Raw genomic sequence first — 20,403 nt, 5'->3', positions numbered from 1 at the left:
TCCGCAGTTCTGCGTGTGTTGGTGTCTCCCTATGGGGGTGAGGGGGACGGGGTCCGCTCTAGTATGAAAAAATGGTGAGGGACACGGGTCCGGTCTAATTATCAGAGCTGGTGGGGTCTGCCTCCTCCTCTTCTTCGCTGCTGATGGAAGGAAGGAGGCTGAAGGCGGAGAAGCGGGAGTGTAGCAGCCTTGTCCAGGTAGGGGCACAGAATGCCACCACCGTTGTGCAGAGTGGGGGGCTCAGAAATGGGAAATACGCCCGCTAGGACTGCCTCCTGGGAAAGCACGTGAGGGGAATAGAGGCGATGTATTCCGTGGCAGGCAGGAGTCTAATAAACTATTGTTGTTATTAATCAGAGAATTACATAAATGATCATGGAACAGTCTAAAGAGTTGAGCATTTAATCACTTTGTCTATATTTAGTAATTGTCACATAAAAAAACTGGACAGGTGGTAAATCACGCCTCCCGTGGCGCCGTGCACAGCCTCCTTTAAAGAAACGGGCCTTTCCGGTGTACGGAGACCAAGCGCGTGCATGTAGTGGTACCCTCGGGAAACCCTCCCCGAGGACTGGACACCCCCGCTTTGCACCACCGCCCCTCCCGCTCCTTTCGTCTGTGCTCCCTGAACGTATGACTCAGTCCGTTACCGATAGCCGGATACTCTAGCGTCCTTGATGGGGGGGCGGGCGGGGAGGGGTCCAGCTTTTGATGGAAGCAGATCTCATTGGACAGAAGACCACTAACCTCTCCACACCGTATAAATAGTACAAGGGGCACGAATGGAACCACAATTTGCTGGATTCCTAGTGGATGGGGGTTTTTGGACGAGGGTGAAGAGTGAGGGTAGCTTTTGTGTGAAGTGAGGTTGTGTTACGCCAGTTGCTCTGGTATGTGGTGTACATTTTGTTAAAAACACTGCAAGGAGTGTCCCTCTGGGTCGGAATGGTCAGCAGAGGTCCACCCTAGCACGCAGGGGCGACTCAGACTCAGTTTTCGGTTCAAGACATTGACGCTGCTCTGGAGGAGGGCACATAACGACCCTCAAAGTGGACTTGTCGTTAGTGTGTGGTGCGCTCAGTCACTGGCGCAAACTGTGCTTGGGAGTGTAATTGTGTTTTTTCTTGTTAAGTTTCCCAGGGTCACGTGTTTCTCATTCGGTGTAGATTTTCTCTTTGCATCCTGGTACTTGTAGTCTTGTGAATTCCATTGTCAATGTACTCAGCTCTACAAGTACTACAGCGACTGGGCGTTTGAAGCTTGAGAAAGTGTGTGTGTTTGTTTTTTCTTGGCTCCCTTCATTGTTCCTTCTTTTTTCCAGTGTAACAATTTTAGGCAAAGTGACACACCCTATAGAAAATTCACATTTCCTCAACGACCTTTACCGCTGGAAGATCTCTTGGAGTTTACTGGGAGCTTGGGGCGCTCGAGTGCCTGACCTTGTTGTGCACTTCTCAGTTGTGTTGAAGGCACACAGGTTTGACTTTTTCATGCAACTGCCAAGCTGTCTGGTAGAACCCTCTTTAGGGATGGTCTACACTTCCTCCAGTCTTGTCCGTACAAACTGCAGAAGGTGATCGTGAGTTGGGCAGATTCCTGGCTTGGACCGGGAGGGTCTAGCCTTCATTACTCCAGGGAGGCCCTATGCTTACAAAGCTGGGGGTTTTAAACCTTACTTTCCTTGTCGCCAGAGCTTACACATATGTTTGATCGCTGCTGTGACGTATTCGAGTTTTCTCAATCTCGGAGTTCTTGGTGGAGCAATGAGTTCAGACGGAGACTGCGCTGTATGCGGATCTCGCTCTGAGAATATAAAGCACGCTCCACCTAGCGTGCAGTGTGACTCTTCAGACATGGGGGTGCTTCACTTTGAACACGCTGCTGTCATTCCTTACGACCTGGCCAGCCTATCACCGAAGCACCGCATAAGTTACAAGTTTGCTACTCTGGCCTAAGAATCTCTGTGGGTTGTCGGCCCTCGGAATGCCTCCAGTCCCTAATCGTGCCCTGAGTGAATGCCTGCTCTGTGCTTCACCCCTGTGAGATTACTGCTGGCTTCCCTCAAACATATCACCACACTCGGGAGGGGGGTTTGGAGGTTTCGGTGCAGGGCCAACATTTAGTAAACCTCTGCCCACCCATAATCAGTTGTGCATCAAATTGTATACGTTATGCTTGCTTTACCTGTTCCTTTTAGATTTTCCTTAATTTAATTATTATTTTCCAAGCGGAGGGAGGTGCGCCCCCAGGTAGTTATTGACCGTAATTAAGTCAGGGTGTCCGAGTCCAAGCCCTGTGAACATGCTCTCAGTGCTTAATTTATAAAACAAAGCATGCTGGTGCCCAAAGCTCTGCTCAGACATTCGCGGCCAGTGCAATTAAATGTCGGCATGCCGAGTACGGAAGTTATGTAGTCTTTAATTCACCCCAGGCCTCTTCAATCTACCACCAGACACTCCTGCCCCATTTATCTCACTCTTGTATGTTTCTGCTTTCTCCCTTTGTGTTGGTTTTTCCATCTTTTTGTAACTCAGTTTTTCTGTTTTGTGTGTGTTTTTCTCTCTTGGGCTGTGTGCCAGTCCCCAAAGTAAGTGCATGCCCCCTCCCCTGCTACCACTAGCTCAAATTAAGCACTGCTCTACTAGCTAAATGTAACTACTTAAGTGAGCTATTTAAGAAGGAGGTAGTTAGACAGGTCAAGACTAAGGGTGGCAGAGTGCTCCTCAACCTCTGTCAATAACTACTCAGAAGGGCCTACCTCTTGGATAGTACAGCTGTTGTACATCAGACACTTGACATTTTGTGACACTTGACCTTCTGTTGCGCCCATGCTGCTCCTCTTTCTTTATTCACCCCTTCACCACCTTTCTCTATCCTTCCCAACTTTCTCTATCCTTTTTACTCTTGCCTTGCCCCCTACTTCCTGCAATGCAATAGGTCTTGCATTTACGCAAGTTTAAGCTATTGGCATTGTAAATCAAAAAGCCTTTTATTTATGTTTTAAAAAGGAAAACAAAATAAAAGACATTGCCATTTGCAATGTCAATAGCTCAAACTTGTTGTGCCTTTCTGCCCTCTGCATCACCACATCATTACTCAGCGCTACCACAGCATCACTCAGCATCACCACAGCACCACTCAGCACCACCACAGCATCACTCAGCACCACCACAGCATCTCTCAGCACCACCACAGCTTCACTCAGCACCACCACAGCATCACTCAGCACCACCACAGCATCACTCAGCACCACCACAGCATCACTCCACGCCATCACAGCATCAATCTGTGCAACCATTCAACAACTGGTTCAAATATGTTCTCTCAATGTTTCAAGCTTTATTACAAATGTCACAAAAAGATGTTAATATTTCACTTCTGTTCTCGATTTTCATCACAATAAAATACACTGAACATATCCTTCACAAAAGTTATTTACAAAAGATTAAGTTATTGCCATTATAAATTACAATCACTTTTATTTCAGTATTAATTATTTAAAAAAATTAAAAGCCATTGTTATTTGTAATATCAGTACATCTAAGTCACGTAGATACAAAACATGTTGCATTACAAATGCTATAGGTGTCACATTCGCGAAAGTTATAACTATTGGCATTGTAAATGACAAAGCTATTAATGTAGCTATTTTCAAAATAAACACATAAATAACAAAAAGTACATTTACAAGACCGATAGGTCTAACTTTCCTAATGCGAGACCTATTGCATTGCAAATGCTTGTAATAAATAAATGTATATGTTGACTGTCAGACACCACTCCTCGTGACTCTGCCCTTGGTGATTCTACCCCTTTCTACTGCTTGACTATGAGCTTATGGGATCTTGAAGTAAATGTTCCCATTTCCAGCACTGACATCAGACCATTTTGCATATATTACATTGCTATAGGGAATGGGGGTTATGGGCATCTCCATACCTGCTGTACAACTAGTGCTTTGAACTACCTGCAAGGTAAGAGTGCAGCGCTTTATAAAAAAAATACACCGTACACAGCATGCTTTAAAGCTACTATTGGAAATATCATAGATGTATTTTGAATGGGAAACATCCATTACAACGCAGTCATTACATCACACTGCTTTTACAACACAGCTGTTGTAACGCAATTGCCTTTACATTGCATGCCATTAAAACGCATGTCATTACAACGCATTATACGGTAAGTAATAGAGATTTTTTAGTTTTAGGGTGGGTATGGGTTTTGGGGTAGATGGGAATAGTAATTTTGACCCCTACATTATCCAACACTTACCATACTGTTGCACTCACTGGAGTAGGAATAGTAATTTTTACCCTTACACTATCCAACACTTACCCTACTGTTGCCCTAAAAGTATTATGCATTGTAATGGTATCCGCTGTAATGGTATGCGTTGTAATTGAATGCGTTGTAATGGTAGTTTTTAAAAATGCATTGTAATGGCATGCTTTGTAAAATCATGCAATGTAATGGTAGTTGTGATGTAAAAACTGCGTTGTAAAAGCATACTTTGTAATTGTTTGCGTTGTAACATCATATATTCTTCTGAATATGTCCAGTCAGTCGCTTCAGCCTGGTAAGATGAGAAGACAGGAAAGGGAGTTGGGTGCCTCTGCATTTTGGTAGGCATCATGGAGGTTGTGGTCTAGTCAAAGAATGGAGGTCAGACTCTATGATTTCACTCACGTTGTTTTGGAATGAGGTGGGAATGTATTCTATTGCTAACTTGCCCTAACATCTTCGTCCACCACAAATCCAGGGAAGGAACCATGTTGATTTATATCTGTGAACTAAGGTTAGCAGGGGGAGCAACAGGCAGTCACTGGTCAAGTAGCAGAGTACGCATGTGCGCTCTCTGAATGGCACTCACATTTGTGCCCTCCGTGGGCTCGGTGGGGGCTACGTTTTGGGAATGACTTCAGTCAGACACAGAACTTCATTTTAGAAAACCTGTGGCTTTGCACAGTACTGCCAGATATCAAACATGTCTCATTCGCAACGGCATTCCCTCTAGCTGGTAGTCAAAGGGACCAGATAAATCATACCTAGTTAAGATGGTGAAATGCTAGGTATTTGGTGGTATTACCACATTTGTTTGATAACCCCACTAACCTGTGGGTGGTACAAGGCTATTTTCATATGTTCTAGTCTATATTTGGTTTGGTAGGGGAATTTTGATTCCGTAATATTGTGGTACCAAAATACAGTGGCCTAAATGTTATGAATTACTGCATCTCGACTTCCTGAAATGTTAGTGGGAGATGAGTTATAAATTCCCCAGCCCACCAAAAACTATATATACTTTCCGCATTGTTTATGGGACTGGAACTAGAATAGTACATCCGACCCCCCTGCATTTAAATATATGCACTTTACCCATTGTTTGTGTCACTCGCCATAGAATATTTATTTTGACCCTCCAAATATATGCACTTGTTGTTTGTGAGACTGGAGTTAGAATAATAAGTCTGCCCCCTCAAATGTATGCACTTTCCCCAATGTTTGTTGGAATGGAGTTGTAATAGTAAATCTCACTCCTCGTATATGCAGTGTCCCCAGTATAAATGAGACTAGTGTTATAGTAGTAAAGTTTACCCTAAAGCATCACCACTATATATATTCCCTTTCCACAGTGCTTGATTGAAGTTAGAAAATGTTACCTACCACCCCACCCCTCACAAATATGCCTTTTCCTATTATTTGCGGGCCTAGAGTTTGAATAATATGTCCGACTCCCTAGAAATGTGTGCTTTCCTCAATATTTGTATGGCCTGCGTTAGAACAGTAAATTTCATCACACAAATGTAAACACTACCCGGTGTCTGTGGGATTCTAGTTAGAAAGGTAAATTTGATTCCACCACACTTCCACCAAATACATATAAACGTTCCCAAATGTTAGGCCCACAGAAATTAGAATACTAAATTTTAGCAAAATTCTCTGTCCAATTTAAACAATGTTTGTGAGGGTGGAGTGTGTATAATGATTTTTTTAACTCTTTTTTTTATTAAACATGCTTATCACATTACAAGATCTGAAAGTTAAAAGTTGGTACCTGAATATAACATAACATAGCTAACGCATCTGCAGGGTACCTTGCCACGTTCAAACGATAGAGTGGATCAATACAAACAGTGGAATGTGGCATTACAGGACTTAACAGTTGTACAATTCTTGATCACACTCTTGAGGGGGGGAGTCTGACTCCGATCTTACCGCAAAGATTGCGTGTTGTGATGCTCACCCCTGTATTTCGGCCATGGGCCCCACACCTTTTCCCACTTCCCAGGGCAACCTCTGCTAGGGTAGATTACCTGCCCTACCCACTGACACCAATCCAAGTCCTTTTCCCACTCCAGAATTAATGATTTTTTTAAATGTTAATAGTATTTATTAGGGCTGGGCGTAGTGCCACTACGCACACTAAGCAAAATTTTGGGGAAAAAATTGTGGAAAACAGGGGCACGTCCTGGGGGACCGTGTGCCCTGGACAGGGGTCCCTCGTGCCTGGGCAGACTCCCTGATCTCCCTGGCCTGGTTGGAGCCCGGGAGCCCTGCAGCCCTGGAGCCCCGGAGCCCTGCAGCCCGAGCCCTGCAGTCCCCGAGCCCTGGAGCCCCGGAGCCCTGCAGCCCTGCAGCCCCGGAGCCCTGCAGTCCCAGAGCCCCCGAGCCCTGCATGCCCGTAGCCCTGCAAGGGCAGGCTGGAGCCCTCCCGCAGAGGCTCGGGCCGGAAGATTGGCGTCATTTCGGTCCCGGCCACCTGGTCGCCCCTCTCGCCTCGGCCATCTGGTCGCGACCAATGCTTTCCTATAGGGCGACCAGATGGCCGGGCTTCCCTGGAAGTCCCGATGAGGTGCCATTCGCCTCCCGGATCCCAGGCAGGGCTCCAGGAGGTTGGGCACATTTGCGCCCTGGGTCCCCTCTGTCACCTTGAGTGCACGGATTACAAGAAAGGGGGGTAATTTTCCTCCGGATTACTAGGGGCAAGGGTATGCCCGGACACCCACCCAGGAGGACGATTCCCTGCCGGGGACCAGATGGGCTGTGTTCCCGGGCAACACCTCCCAGGCGTCCGGGGCTCCCTCCTCCGGCCCGCGGCGTGGGAAAATACCTGGGAAGGGCTCCATGTGTCCTGGGCCCTGCAACCCCGGAGCCCCACAGCCCTGCAGCCCTGCAGCCCCCGAGCCCCCGAGCCCTGGTGCCCTGGAGCCCTGCAGCCCCCGAGCCCTGGAGCCCTGGAGCCTCGGAGCCCTGGAGCCCTGGAGCCTTGGAGCCCTGGAGCCTCGGAGCCCTGGAGCAGGCAGGTTAGCGTCATTTCGGTCCCACCCATCTGGTCGCCCCTCTCCCCTCGGCCATCTCGTCGCCGGCCTGGCTAGGGTTCGGAAGGTGGGACCGGCGGCCCGGGGAGCAGGTGTGGCTGGCTTCATCCACTACGCTGTCAGAGCGGAGTTTTCTGCCCACCCCTAGTATTTATGTAATAATGAATAAATATTAGTGCCCTATATTTTTACATTTGTTTACAAGGTTTGCAATATGCAATATAATATAGTAAAGTGACATACATTCATTTTAAAAGGTTTTATTTTTAAATACTTTAAAATAGTGTATACTTCTTTATTATATTTGTGTGCATTTTTCTCATTTTTTAATATAAATAATGTGCTTCTATTTAATTCAATATGTTTAGAAAATAATTCTTTTTATTTTGGATATTTCCTTTTAAAATGACATTCTTAATGTAAAATGAATTTGAAAATGTGTTGTAATTAAAACTATGGTCGGTTACATAAAATATTCACAGCGTTCATTTCATCAGTTAAAGGTTAAACGGTACACAGACAACAAGTAAATGCACAACTGAATTTAATTCAGCTATAAGCAGTGATATCCAGTACTTGCAAAGGTATATTGTATTTTAGTTCATACAGTACATAGCAATGGATGAAATCATTATTCAAAATAGTGCTCGGTGGGTGTCAAAAAGAAGGGTTCCAGATTCAGTAGGGTAGGGAGTGGTTGGAATAGATGAAGGGACAAAGAAAAGGAATTGTGTCCTGTAGACAATTCAAAATCAATCTTAAAACATTTCCAGTCTATAATAGATCACACTGTTCCCTATACAAACAATACACGGGGGCCATGTATGGCAAATTCTATTGTGGCGTGTATGTTGGAAAGTAATGTTGTCGACGTTTCGACCCCGATATTAAGGGCGGGTGGTTCCTCAGTTTAGGGTCTTCATCAGGACGGTAGAGATAGTGATAGTGAGCACCTACGGAAATAGATACGTATATCACTCAGTAGGGTGAATTAAAAACTGAAAAGGCATCAATCAATGGCCCTTCAACTAGTGTACCTACATTGGTTCTGGCGTGTAGAGTAGTCCCACCTCAGTTGGAGACTTACGCCGTTGGTAGTGTTCTGTGAATGAACAATTAACATTTAGGAAGGTTTTCAGTCGGGTAGGTCAGGAAGGAGTCAAACCACAATGGAGGTGCCCCTACTTACTAGATTCTTCTATGGATGAGAATCTTGGGTGGATGTATGAAATCCCAGATTAGTTGAGAAATGGCGTGGAATCTGTGGATACAAAATATATGTATCCATGTATCTCTATACCATTGAGCGGAATTATACAACACCTAGGATATACAGGCGGGGTTCCTGGCATTCAGAAAGGGTAGACTTACTTGGAGAAATCTTTTTTCCTTTTCATAAGTTAGTGTGGTATCACTCAAACACCAACTGGAAGGGTTAGTCAGGGAAAGGTTTTCTCACACCATCTGCAAAGAAACCCAGAGCCAATAAGACGATGTTACCTAGAGTCACTATGTATTTGTATCGCCTAGCTTGACATTCCAACAAGGTGAAATTCTAGGCTATCAATGATTTCCAAGAAAATCAAAGTTCAAATTGCACAAAATGTTACACGTGGTGATGGTTAATTAAGTAACATGGGTCCCCGGATAGAACGGGATCTATTATTACAAAGAGCCTGAGGCTCGGGGGTATGTTAATGGCGCTGTGGTGGGCAGTGAAGCACCAAGGGACTGATTGTTAATTAAGTAAAAATGTCCCCTTGCCTCCGTAGATCGATCGCGATCTTTTATTCCAAAAGAGAGAGTGAAACGTGGGGGCATGTTTAAAGCGCTTAAATGGGCAGAGAAGCATAAAGATGCTTGGTTATTTGAGAGAGATCTGGATCATTTTCTCCAATATCAGACAAGCTTCCCGCACTATTCAGGCTAATGGGAAATACGGGGAGATGTTGTCAGCGCTGTTATAAACCAAGACAAGCAGCGCGGAATGAACAGCCGCTCTCGCTGACGTACCTTTCGCTCTGCTGTAGTTAATCCTCGGCGCGAAACCCAAAGCGCATCCCCGGAGTCACTTAGAAACGCTCGTAATGGGGGCGTGTCTGAGGGGGCGTGTCAGAGTCACTCGCGGTGCCGCCGCTGGATGCTAGCGGGTGCGGCTTTACCGTGCATGCGTGCCAGCAGGGGCACTTCTCCTGTCCGAGTGCGCGAGTGTCAAGGGCACTTGCTAGTACACATATCTCATCACATTGTTTAAAGGTTTAAAGCGAGGTAAGCCAGCCTCGAAGATTGTAGACAAAGTTTCAAGAAATGCCTTATACTACTATGAATAGCATATTCAATTAGTGACATGTTCATTCAGTTTTTAATAATAGTACGCATTGTGAAATTAACCTAACATCCCTTCACGATCAGAATGTAAATGAGGTCAGATGTAGGTTCTGCTATTATCCACAGTCCTGTTACTCAGTGGTCTACAATGACATTATGTGTTATCAAAAACAGACAGTCTAACATTGGTCCTGTTGACTAAGTGATTGAGCAATTCTGTATAATGAAGCAGAAAAACAAGGATCAGATGTCACTTCCGCTAGTTGTGCATAAGTCGCATATCTACAATAATGTACCACAGTATTCTTAGATGATAGTGTTAGATGTTGTCAAGAATAATTAATATAACATTAGCCCAGCTTGCTCAGTGATTAAATAATTCTGTATAGTGAGCATATCATAGTATACCCATTTCAGTGCAGACAGCATTATCAAAACTCAAAAATCAGGGATCAGATGTCAGTCCCGCTAGTTGTGAGTAGGTCGCATCAAGTACATTGAGACCATTTTCCACAGTGTCCAGAGTGTACATCCATTTACATTCCCGCAAATTAAGTAGCGAATTTATATCACCCCCTCTAGGTCCAATCTCAATTTTCTCGACCACCAACCATTTGAGAGATTCTGGAGTGTGAGCTTTGGCTGTGAAGTGTTCAACCAAGGGGGAGCCCGGTGTCTGACATCTTATCCGACTACAGTGTTGGAGAATACGTTTCTTGACATGTTGTTTTGTTTGTCCAATATATACCAAGTCACATGGACATATAATGGCATAGATAACATCACTTGTGTTGCAGTTCGTCATTGTTTTGAGAATCACCTTATGGTTCCGATATTCCCATACCTTGGTTTCTAAGGTGAGTGGGCAGGCTTTACACTTAGTGCATTTGAAGTGACCTACTACTTGGGGAAGATTCCAGATACTTTGTAGGGTGGCGGGAGCCGGAGTTTCAAGAAGTGAACATACCACTTTGTCCCTGATATTTTTCGCTTTTTTAAAGGCGTGCATTGGAAGTTCTTTGTGGTCAATGACATCTGATACCATCTCCCAATGTTTATTGACTGCCTTCTTGATTGGGTTACTCTTTGTGCAGAAAGTGGTAACACAGACAATCCTGTCTGGATCGGCAAGGCGTTCTTTAGGTTGAAGCAAGTCTTCCCTTGGGCTGAACCAAGCCCTCTTTCTGGCTCTTGTCACCAGTCGTCCCGGATAGCCCCTTTCCATCAATCTCCCGATCAGGAGATCCGATTCCGAAAAGTAGTCTTCTTTGAGTGAGCAATTCCTCCTCACTCGGAGGAACTGGCCAAATGGTAGATTGTCACGGAGACTCCGTGTGTGGTGGCTCGAGTATCGTAGCAGACTATTCCTTTCCGTGGGTTTCCGGTAGAGCGTAGTAAGAAGGTGGCCATTTTGAACTTTAATGCTGATATCAAAAAAAATCAATCGAGGTTCTACTCATATTCTTAGTAAATTGAATGTCTTGGGATTGAGTATTAAGCCATGTCAAAAATGAGTTCAATTCATGTTCGTTTCCTGTCCACAACATCAGCCCATCATCGATATACCGCCTCCACATCCAAATGTTGTCTTCATATGGGTTTCTAGATGATAAGATGTGGTCCTGTTCAAATTCCGCTATGTATAGTATGGCCAGGTCAGGAGCAAAGGCTGCCCCCATTGCTACTCCCTTACTCTGGAAAAAGTATTCATCTTGGAATACGAAAAAGTTTTTCTTCATTGCCACCTCCAGGAGCTCGATAACGAAGTCCGTAGGTACCTGAGGTGGTTGGATTCTTCTATCCAGAACTTTTCTCATTGTTGCCAGTGCTGGGTCTTGAGGAATGCTTGTATATAGTGATACTATGTCTAGTGTCACTAAGAGTTGTTTCTCCATGTCAAATGCAACGTTGTCTACTTGATTGATGATTTGCATGGTGTCCCGGACGTAGGTAGGAGTCCCCGCTGCTAGTGGTTTCAAGAAAGTATCTATGTATTTACACAGTGGTTCTAACAAGGATCCACAACCCGATACTATGGGGCGTCCCGGCGGTTTTGTCATGTTCTTATGGATCTTCGGTAACGTGTAGATCGTTGGGGTTCTCGGCTGTGCAACATTCAGATACTCATGTTCCTTGGTGCTTAGAAAGCCCGAATCTTTCCCTCTTCCTGTGATCTCTTGAATCTGTCTTCTGATATCCCTGGTGGGGTTAGTACGACTTACAGTGTAGCTCACCCCATCTCGAAGTTGGGAATATATTTCTTCTTTGTAGTGTTGGACATCCTGTAGAACAATCGCCCCACCTTTGTCCGCAGGTTTAATCACGAGTAGTTTATTGTTCCTCAAGGTTTCCAGGGCTCGTCTTTCGCCTTGGGTAATGTTATGCTGTACATAGGAGCGTGTGGTGCAAATGTTCATCACATCTCTCATAACCATACTTTCATACGCAAGGATCCTATGCGATGTCTGATGGGCTTTGGGAGTAAATGTCGAGGGGGGTCTTAATCCGGTCACTGAGGTTGTTGTCGGGGGTGGAGAATTCAAAAAGAAATGTTTTAGTCGAATCTTCCGGAAGAAGCGGGTTAGCTCCGACCGTATGTTGAATTGGTTGGGGTAAGAGGTGGGTACAAATGACAGACCCTTGTTCAGCACGCTGGACTCTTCCGGTGTCAGGACATATTGAGAAAGGTTCACTATAGGACTGGATTCACTCACCATCTGTACGTCTTGCGTCTCGTACTGATTTCTCCATGGCCCTCTGATTGAAACCGGACCTGTTTCTGTGGATTGTCTTGGGGGTGTCCACCTTCCCATTGTCGTTGGGTGTTGCCACCTCTTGCTCGACTTGGCCAGGTCTGTCCTCTGCCTCTGTTCGGGTAGTTGCCTCTTCCTCGGGGCGGTCGCCATGTGGGCCCCCCTAAAAAAGGCTGCCACTCGGGTTGGGGTTGGTACCATTGGTCCCGGTAACCGTCGTACGGGATAGATCCCGGTGTGCCTGAGTCGCTTCCTGAGCTATATGAGGAATCCGAGAAATTGGTGAATTTCCTCCTCCCTCGATAGCCACCTCGTCCCCTGTTGGTGAATCTTCCTTGGGTGTCTTGGTTGAAATAATCTTCCGCCAGATAGGGATAGGTCTTCTTCTTGTCGTAGTTGGCGATGTCCTTGCTTAGTTTGTCAAGTTTTTTTGATTGAGCTTCGATATCAAAATCATCGAGGGTCTTTTCCAGTTTCTCTAGTGTGTCTCGTGCATTGGCAAATGCACTATGGCTCTTGATCTCTGCCTTAAGTAAGTCGATTTCTTTCATGAGGGTTTCCACCTGTATTTTAGCTGTGTCTATGCCCAACACCATCCAGTGGCGTGAGCAGGTATTGGCCACAAAACTAAATCCCTCCTTGAATTTGGGGTTGTCTACAAATCTCGCTGGTTCATTTCTGACTTGGAGTCCAGTAGGTATTATGTTAGCCTGCAAATATTGGGTCAAGGCATATCCATGGAGTCTGGTGCGGACTAATTTTTTCTCCAGTCTCTCCAACTTAACGATCTTTTCATTAAGTGATTGATCCAAAAGTGTGGTCTTTGTGGATAGAAAGACCTGCCCCGATTCTCCTTCCAAAAGATTTTTAATATATTCTTCGGTATATGATAGGGTTTCACGGTCACTCATGATACACCCTAATTAGTGATTAATAAATGGATAGATAACCCTCGCAGGTGTGTGCCTGCTCGTGAGAGTGGTAGGTGATGACGGGGTAAACCCTTAGTTCACCGACCTGGGTCAGCATGTAGTTACAAAAAAAGTGGTCGGTTACATAAAATATTCACAGCGTTCATTTCATCAGTTAAAGGTTAAACGGTACACAGACAACAAGTAAATGCACAACTGAATTTAATTCAGCTATAAGCAGTGATATCCAGTACTTGCAAAGGTATATTGTATTTTAGTTCATACAGTACATAGCAATGGATGAAATCATTATTCAAAATAGTGCTCGGTGGGTGTCAAAAAGAAGGGTTCCAGATTCAGTAGGGTAGGGAGTGGTTGGAATAGATGAAGGGACAAAGAAAAGGAATTGTGTCCTGTAGACAATTCAAAATCAATCTTAAAACATTTCCAGTCTATAATAGATCACACTGTTCCCTATACAAACAATACACGGGGCAAATGTATGGCAAATTCTATTGTGGCGTGTATGTTGGAAAGTAATGTTGTCGACGTTTCGACCCCGATATTAAGGGCGGGTGGTTCCTCAGTTTAGGGTCTTCATCAGGACGGTAGAGATAGTGATAGTGAGCACCTACGGAAATAGATACGTATATCACTCAGTAGGGTGAATTAAAAACTGTAAAAGGCATCAATCAATGGCCCTTCAACTATTAAAAACTGAATGAACATGTCACTAATTGAATATGCTATTCATAGTAGTATAAGGCATTTCTTGAAACTTTGTCTACAATCTTCGAGGCTGGCTTACCTCGCTTTAAACCTTTAAACAATGTGATGAGATATGTGTACTAGCAAGTGCCCTTGACACTCGCGCACTCGGACAGGAGAAGTGCCCCTGCTGGCACGCATGCGCGGTAAAGCCGCACCCGCTAGCATCCAGCGGCGGCACCGCGAGTGACTCTGACACGCCCCCTCAGACACACCCCCATTACGAGCGTTTCTAAGTGACTCCGGGGATGCGCTTTGGGTTTCGCGCCGAGGATTAACTACAGCAGAGCGAAAGGTACGTCAGCGAGAGCGGCTGTTCATTCCGCGCTGCTTGTCTTGGTTTATAACAGCGCTGACAACATCTCCCCGTATTTCCCATTAGCCTGAATAGTGCGGGAAGCTTGTCTGATATTGGAGAAAATTATCCCGATCTCTCTCAAATAACCAAGCATCTTTATGCTTCTCTGCCCATTTAAGCGCTTTAAACATGCCCCCACGTTTCACTCTCTCTTTTGGAATAAAAGATCGCGATCGATCTACGGAGGCAAGGGGACATTTTTACTTAATTAACAATCAGTCCCTTGGTGCTTCACTGCCCACCACAGCGCCATTAACATACCCCCGAGCCTCAGGCTCTTTGTAATAATAGATCCCGTTCTATCCGGGGACCCATGTTACTTAATTAACCATCACCACGTGTAACATTTTGTGCAATTTGAACTTTGATTTTCTTGGAAATCATTGATAGCCTAGAATTTCACCTTGTTGGAATGTCAAGCTAGGCGATACAAATACATAGTGACTCTAGGTAACATCGTCTTATTGGCTCTGGGTTTCTTTGCAGATGGTGTGAGAAAACCTTTCCCTGACTAACCCTTCCAGTTGGTGTTTGAGTGATACCACACTAACTTATGAAAAGGAAAAAAGATTTCTCCAAGTAAGTCTACCCTTTCTGAATGCCAGGAACCCCGCCTGTATATCCTAGGTGTTGTATAATTCCGCTCAATGGTATAGAGATACATGGATACATATATTTTGTATCCACAGATTCCACGCCATTTCTCAACTAATCTGGGATTTCATACATCCACCCAAGATTCTCATCCATAGAAGAATCTAGTAAGTAGGGGCACCTCCATTGTGGTTTGACTCCTTCCTGACCTACCCGACTGAAAACCTTCCTAAATGTTAATTGTTCATTCACAGAACACTACCAACGACGTAAGTCTCCAACTGAGGTGGGACTACTCTACACGCCAGAACCAATGTAGGTACACTAGTTGAAGGGCCATTGATTGATGCCTTTTACAGTTTTTAATTCACCCTACTGAGTGATATACGTATCTATTTCCGTAGGTGCTCACTATCACTATCTCTACCGTCCTGATGAAGACCCTAAACTGAGGAACCACCCGCCCTTAATATCGGGGTCGAAACGTCGACAACATTACTTTCCAACATACACGCCACAATAGAATTTGCCATACATGGCCCCCGTGTATTGTTTGTATAGGGAACAGTGTGATCTATTATAGACTGGAAATGTTTTAAGATTGATTTTGAATTGTCTACAGGACACAATTCCTTTTCTTTGTCCCTTCATCTATTCCAACCACTCCCTACCCTACTGAATCTGGAACCCTTCTTTTTGACACCCACCGAGCACTATTTTGAATAATGATTTCATCCATTGCTATGTACTGTATGAACTAAAATACAATATACCTTTGCAAGTACTGGATATCACTGCTTATAGCTGAATTAAATTCAGTTGTGCATTTACTTGTTGTCTGTGTACCGTTTAACCTTTAACTGATGAAATGAACGCTGTGAATATTTTATGTAACCGACCACTTTTTTTGTAACTACATGCTGACCCAGGTCGGTGAACTAAGGGTTTACCCCGTCATCACCTACCACGTAATTAAAACTATATCATGTATATTTGTTGTAAATTATACATGATTTTTAATAACATTATTTGAAGGAATACATATATTTTATTTTATTTAGATTTCTGATTTAGCAAATTAATTTTGAGATTAGAAAACATTAAATGTTATATTTAAATTTAAAATATTACATTATATTTAATTAGAATGCATTTAACTATTTTGTTAATTAAAATATTTTTCGATATTGTGAGCTACATTTTAAAAACTATACATTACAGTTAAATATATTTAATTTTATCACAATGCCATCTTTTTGTATTCTATTTTTTTGTAGTTGATATTTTTGTATTTTCTATATTTTTGTTGTCGATAATCTGGCATACAACAACATATGGTCCCAAATCTCTTTCACTGCCTCAGAAACAAGCTATTCACCATTTCACAATGCTAAGGTGAACACAAGTCCTCACACACCATATGCCCAAAGTCATTCTCAATTTTCCAAAATGTACAATGCCGAGGGGCCTTGGTCGTTTTCTGGTAGGTGGCACAAACTTCAGGGGGATACAGTGTAAATAAATAACAAAAGATTACAGGCTTAAATCAGAGGACCTGAGGTAAGCTTTCCTAACATAACCCGCACAAAGGGCCTGTGTGATTTATATTTCGGCAGACGGGAAATCCGTCACCATTATGACGGAGAAACCTGCCCACCAAAATCTAAATCTAAATCAAGCCCAAAGTATTCTAACTCAACAATATGATTAGGCTCTCATCTAGTCATTATCCTGATCATCATGCACTTCTCCTCTTGTTGTTTTTCCTTTCTCCTATTTTACACCTCCATCTCTGTCCACCAGCATCTCCTTTCCTTCCGCCTTCTAAATTTACATTTTGATTGGGATCTTTATGAGAATAGCAACTTGCATATCAGGAGCTGTATTACATAAAGTGCAGCGGGGGCACAACAGCACTGCACGCCCATGTTCTGCACCCCAGTGCACTTTGGTATTACAACATGGGACATAGATGCTTGTGTGGCCCCTTCTGTAATACAGGTAGCTCCTGGGACCATGTTACAGTAAAGGCACACTGTCCCTGTTGGTGCCACTGTGCACTTCTGAGTGAGTGAGCCAGGCGCTAACAGGGACAGTGCACTTTGTTACTGAGCTGCAAACTTGCTCCCTGATTGAAATAGCGACATGCTTCTATGAAGGGGGAGAGAGATCAAACTGCAGGCGGATGAAGTGAGTGACTGTGCCCACTTACAGGGGAATGTATGGGGTATGCCCATGGGATCTGTGGAATCTGTTCTTCTCTTCTGTGTTGAATGTATTGGAAATTATTTTAAATCGAGCTTACGCTAACTTAAGCCAATCTTTATTGGTTTCTTCCAATTTGAAATTGCATTGAAATACACCACGTGATCACTACTGCTGTTGTCTCCTTGCCACAATAAAGAATTGTGAGCTGAGTGAAAGTCTCCGTGCCATAGCCTGAAGTGTGGCGATTGGGTTCATGTGAAAAAGCATGTTCACAAGTCATGTCTCGAAGAACACTGTAGAAGCCCATACCAGGTGATACTGGTCACCAACACTGCTGTGAATTGTGCTGGAATGTCGAATTGGATACATCCCTCCCATTCAAAGAGCGGGAGAAGAGAAGAGGATGTAGCGGAGCCAACATTCACTGACTCCTCAAGTCTGTCTAGAGTTTAAATATCTGAGGAATCCGAAGAGGGAGAAGATCAGTCCGAAAACTCACAGTGTCCTACAGCAGAACATCAGCCATGTTGAGATTAGAGTGACTGCACAACTACTGCGGACACAACTGAAACGCCAGACTCTGGATTAAAGTTACACTTTCCCAGAGACAGGAGGAACTTATGGCGTGTTGGGACGAATCTACCTGGATCAGTTGCACAAGAACTAGAGAGCAATGTAGGAAGTTCTGCCTTTGAGAGTGAATCAGCTTCATCCGAGCCAGGAAACACATATACATCCAAAAGTCATGCCTTGACACAATAGGCTTGGCCGAAGACTAAGACCATATGAAAGAGACTCGTGAGAGCTACTAAGAGACCAAAAATGATAAGAGAAGTTAGTGAAGTAGATGAACAAGAACTTACAGAACAACCAGATACAGGTGACGAGAGGTCAGAATTGACAATCCCTAAATGACCCAGTAGAGAAATAAAACGCAATCACAAATATTCAGGTCCTGGTAAGACGTACCTTCCAAGAATCGACATCGAATTTGATGAATGTCTGAATAACATCAACAAACCTCCAAGAGACCAAGACAAACTAAAAGGGCCCAACTTACACAAACTGTTGGCACAGTTGAAAAGGAAGGATAGAGAGGTAGGGTAACAGTCAGAGGACTTTAGAGCCTTAGGCCTCTGGTTGACGCAGAATAAAAATCCCTGTAAAATTTGAAATAGGGTAGCGGTGACAGGGTAGTAGTAGAAGGACTAATCTTTTCATTTGAAATACCAGCTTATTTGCTTGATCTAATTTATGCTAACATGGAGTAGCACTGCTGCAAAATTGTGCTTGCCGTTTTGGTGGTTGCCATTTTGGTCTCAATAGTTGGTTGGATGTTGGATGCCCAGCTGCTGGAGGGAAATGTTTCTCATGCATGAAGGTAAAGTCTCCCATGTTCCTCATTCTGAATGTGTTTATAGTTATAACATCTATTGTCAAATGCTAGCTGAATACGAGAATATCATGGAGGCAGATGATTGCTTTGTGTGTTCCTATCTTCCAGCTTCGGCAGCTGAATGAGCTGCCTACTTTCTTCTACATTTGTCCTATTTCTTTTCCTGCACTATTTTTATTAATCTATTCTATCAGCAACATTCTATGATATTGATTATGAGAAGTCTCTAGAAAATGTACCAATTGTGACGGATGCAAATATGTATTTTGTGGTCTACTGAACATGCTTATTATTTCTCTCTAAAACTTTTAAACAGAGATTAGCTTATGATAAAATGTGTTATTCCTGTGACTAATGTGAGTGTTACTAATCAAAGCGTGCATGATCTAACTTGCAAAACTTGCAACATGAGAGAATTTTTGTAGAGGAACTGAACAAAAGAATAAGAGTAGATGAAGAGAAAAGAAACGAGACTGTCAACAAGGCACATATTGAGAAAGGTAAAGAGAGTCTAGAGGATCCACCCCAAGCTTGAGTATCGATGTTGCCACGAAAGGAACCTTATGCAAGATAAGAAAACAAGAAGAGAATGATATTACTAAGGGCCTGATTACGAGTACGGTGGTCCATAGGACCACCAGACTGGTGGTGGAGGTGCGGTGGTGATAGGGGACCGCCAGACATGTGGTTCAAGAGCCGAATTATGAGTTTGCAGTCGGACCGCCATGGGACCGCTGCAACCACCAGGGAGCCGGGATCCCTGGCGGTTGCACAGCAGTCAGGGGAAGCAATATGCTTGGCGGCAAGCATATTACAATTTTCCCCACCATCAGCCTATTCATGGTAGTGAGCCCGCCATGAAAAGTGTAGCAGTGGGGAAAGATGTTGCCCCTGTGCATGGGGTGAATGCAGCCCCCAGTAACCACGTGGCATGCACTGCACAGTCTATGCCTTGCAGGTTCGGGCTGTGGCATTCCCACTGCGGTGCCTTTTGAAAGGCACCACCGTGGGACCACCACACTGACTGCCGGGCAGATTACAAAACAACTTGTGATTTGGCAGGAGGCCGGTGGCTGACTTGGCCGGTCTGGGAGCGAGGCAATGGTGTGGTGTGGTGGCCCAGTCCCTGACCGTCAAAGTCGTAATCAGGCCCTAAGACTGCGGGTTGGAGCAAATGCCAGCATAACTATTTAGCAAAAGGTAGAGTTTTTGATGAATTATAGCTAAGTATCAAAGGTATGTAGTACGTGGGTGATAAATCATCTTATTTTCAGCTACTGCACAATTGGGTAGGTAGTAGTTATGCAGCTTTAGTCTTTCCAAAAATGTTTTACACTGATGAGCTATATTCACTGCTTGACCACTATATAAAGGAAAGCAGGTACAGCTTTAAGCAGATACTTAGCGACATCTTTGGAGCATTCATGCCCTCAGTAAGACTTATATTAAATGACGTTTAGAGAAGGAAATTGTCAACATTAGTAGACAGGTTTGCTGAAACACAGCCAGCACTTTAAACGTAATTATTAAAGAATTGCCTGCAGAGAGAGCTCTGATTATTTATTTTGAAAGTTTTATATAGCGCGAACAAGATCTTTGCAGATATCAGAGCGCTTTACAAAGTAGGGAATACCAACAAAAGAATGATTAACAGGTCCTTAAGTATATGGATGTTATAGGTAGTAAGTGGGATGGGTAGGTGCGTGAGGGAACATAATAGCACAGGAAAATCAATACTGCATGTATATGGTCAGGTAAGCGATTC

The sequence above is a fragment of the Lissotriton helveticus genome, chromosome 4_1 (genome assembly GCF_964261635.1).
Source record: "Lissotriton helveticus chromosome 4_1, aLisHel1.1, whole genome shotgun sequence".
NCBI classification, from domain to species: Eukaryota; Metazoa; Chordata; class Amphibia; order Caudata; family Salamandridae; genus Lissotriton; species Lissotriton helveticus.
This window is presented reverse-complemented; position numbering follows the sequence as displayed.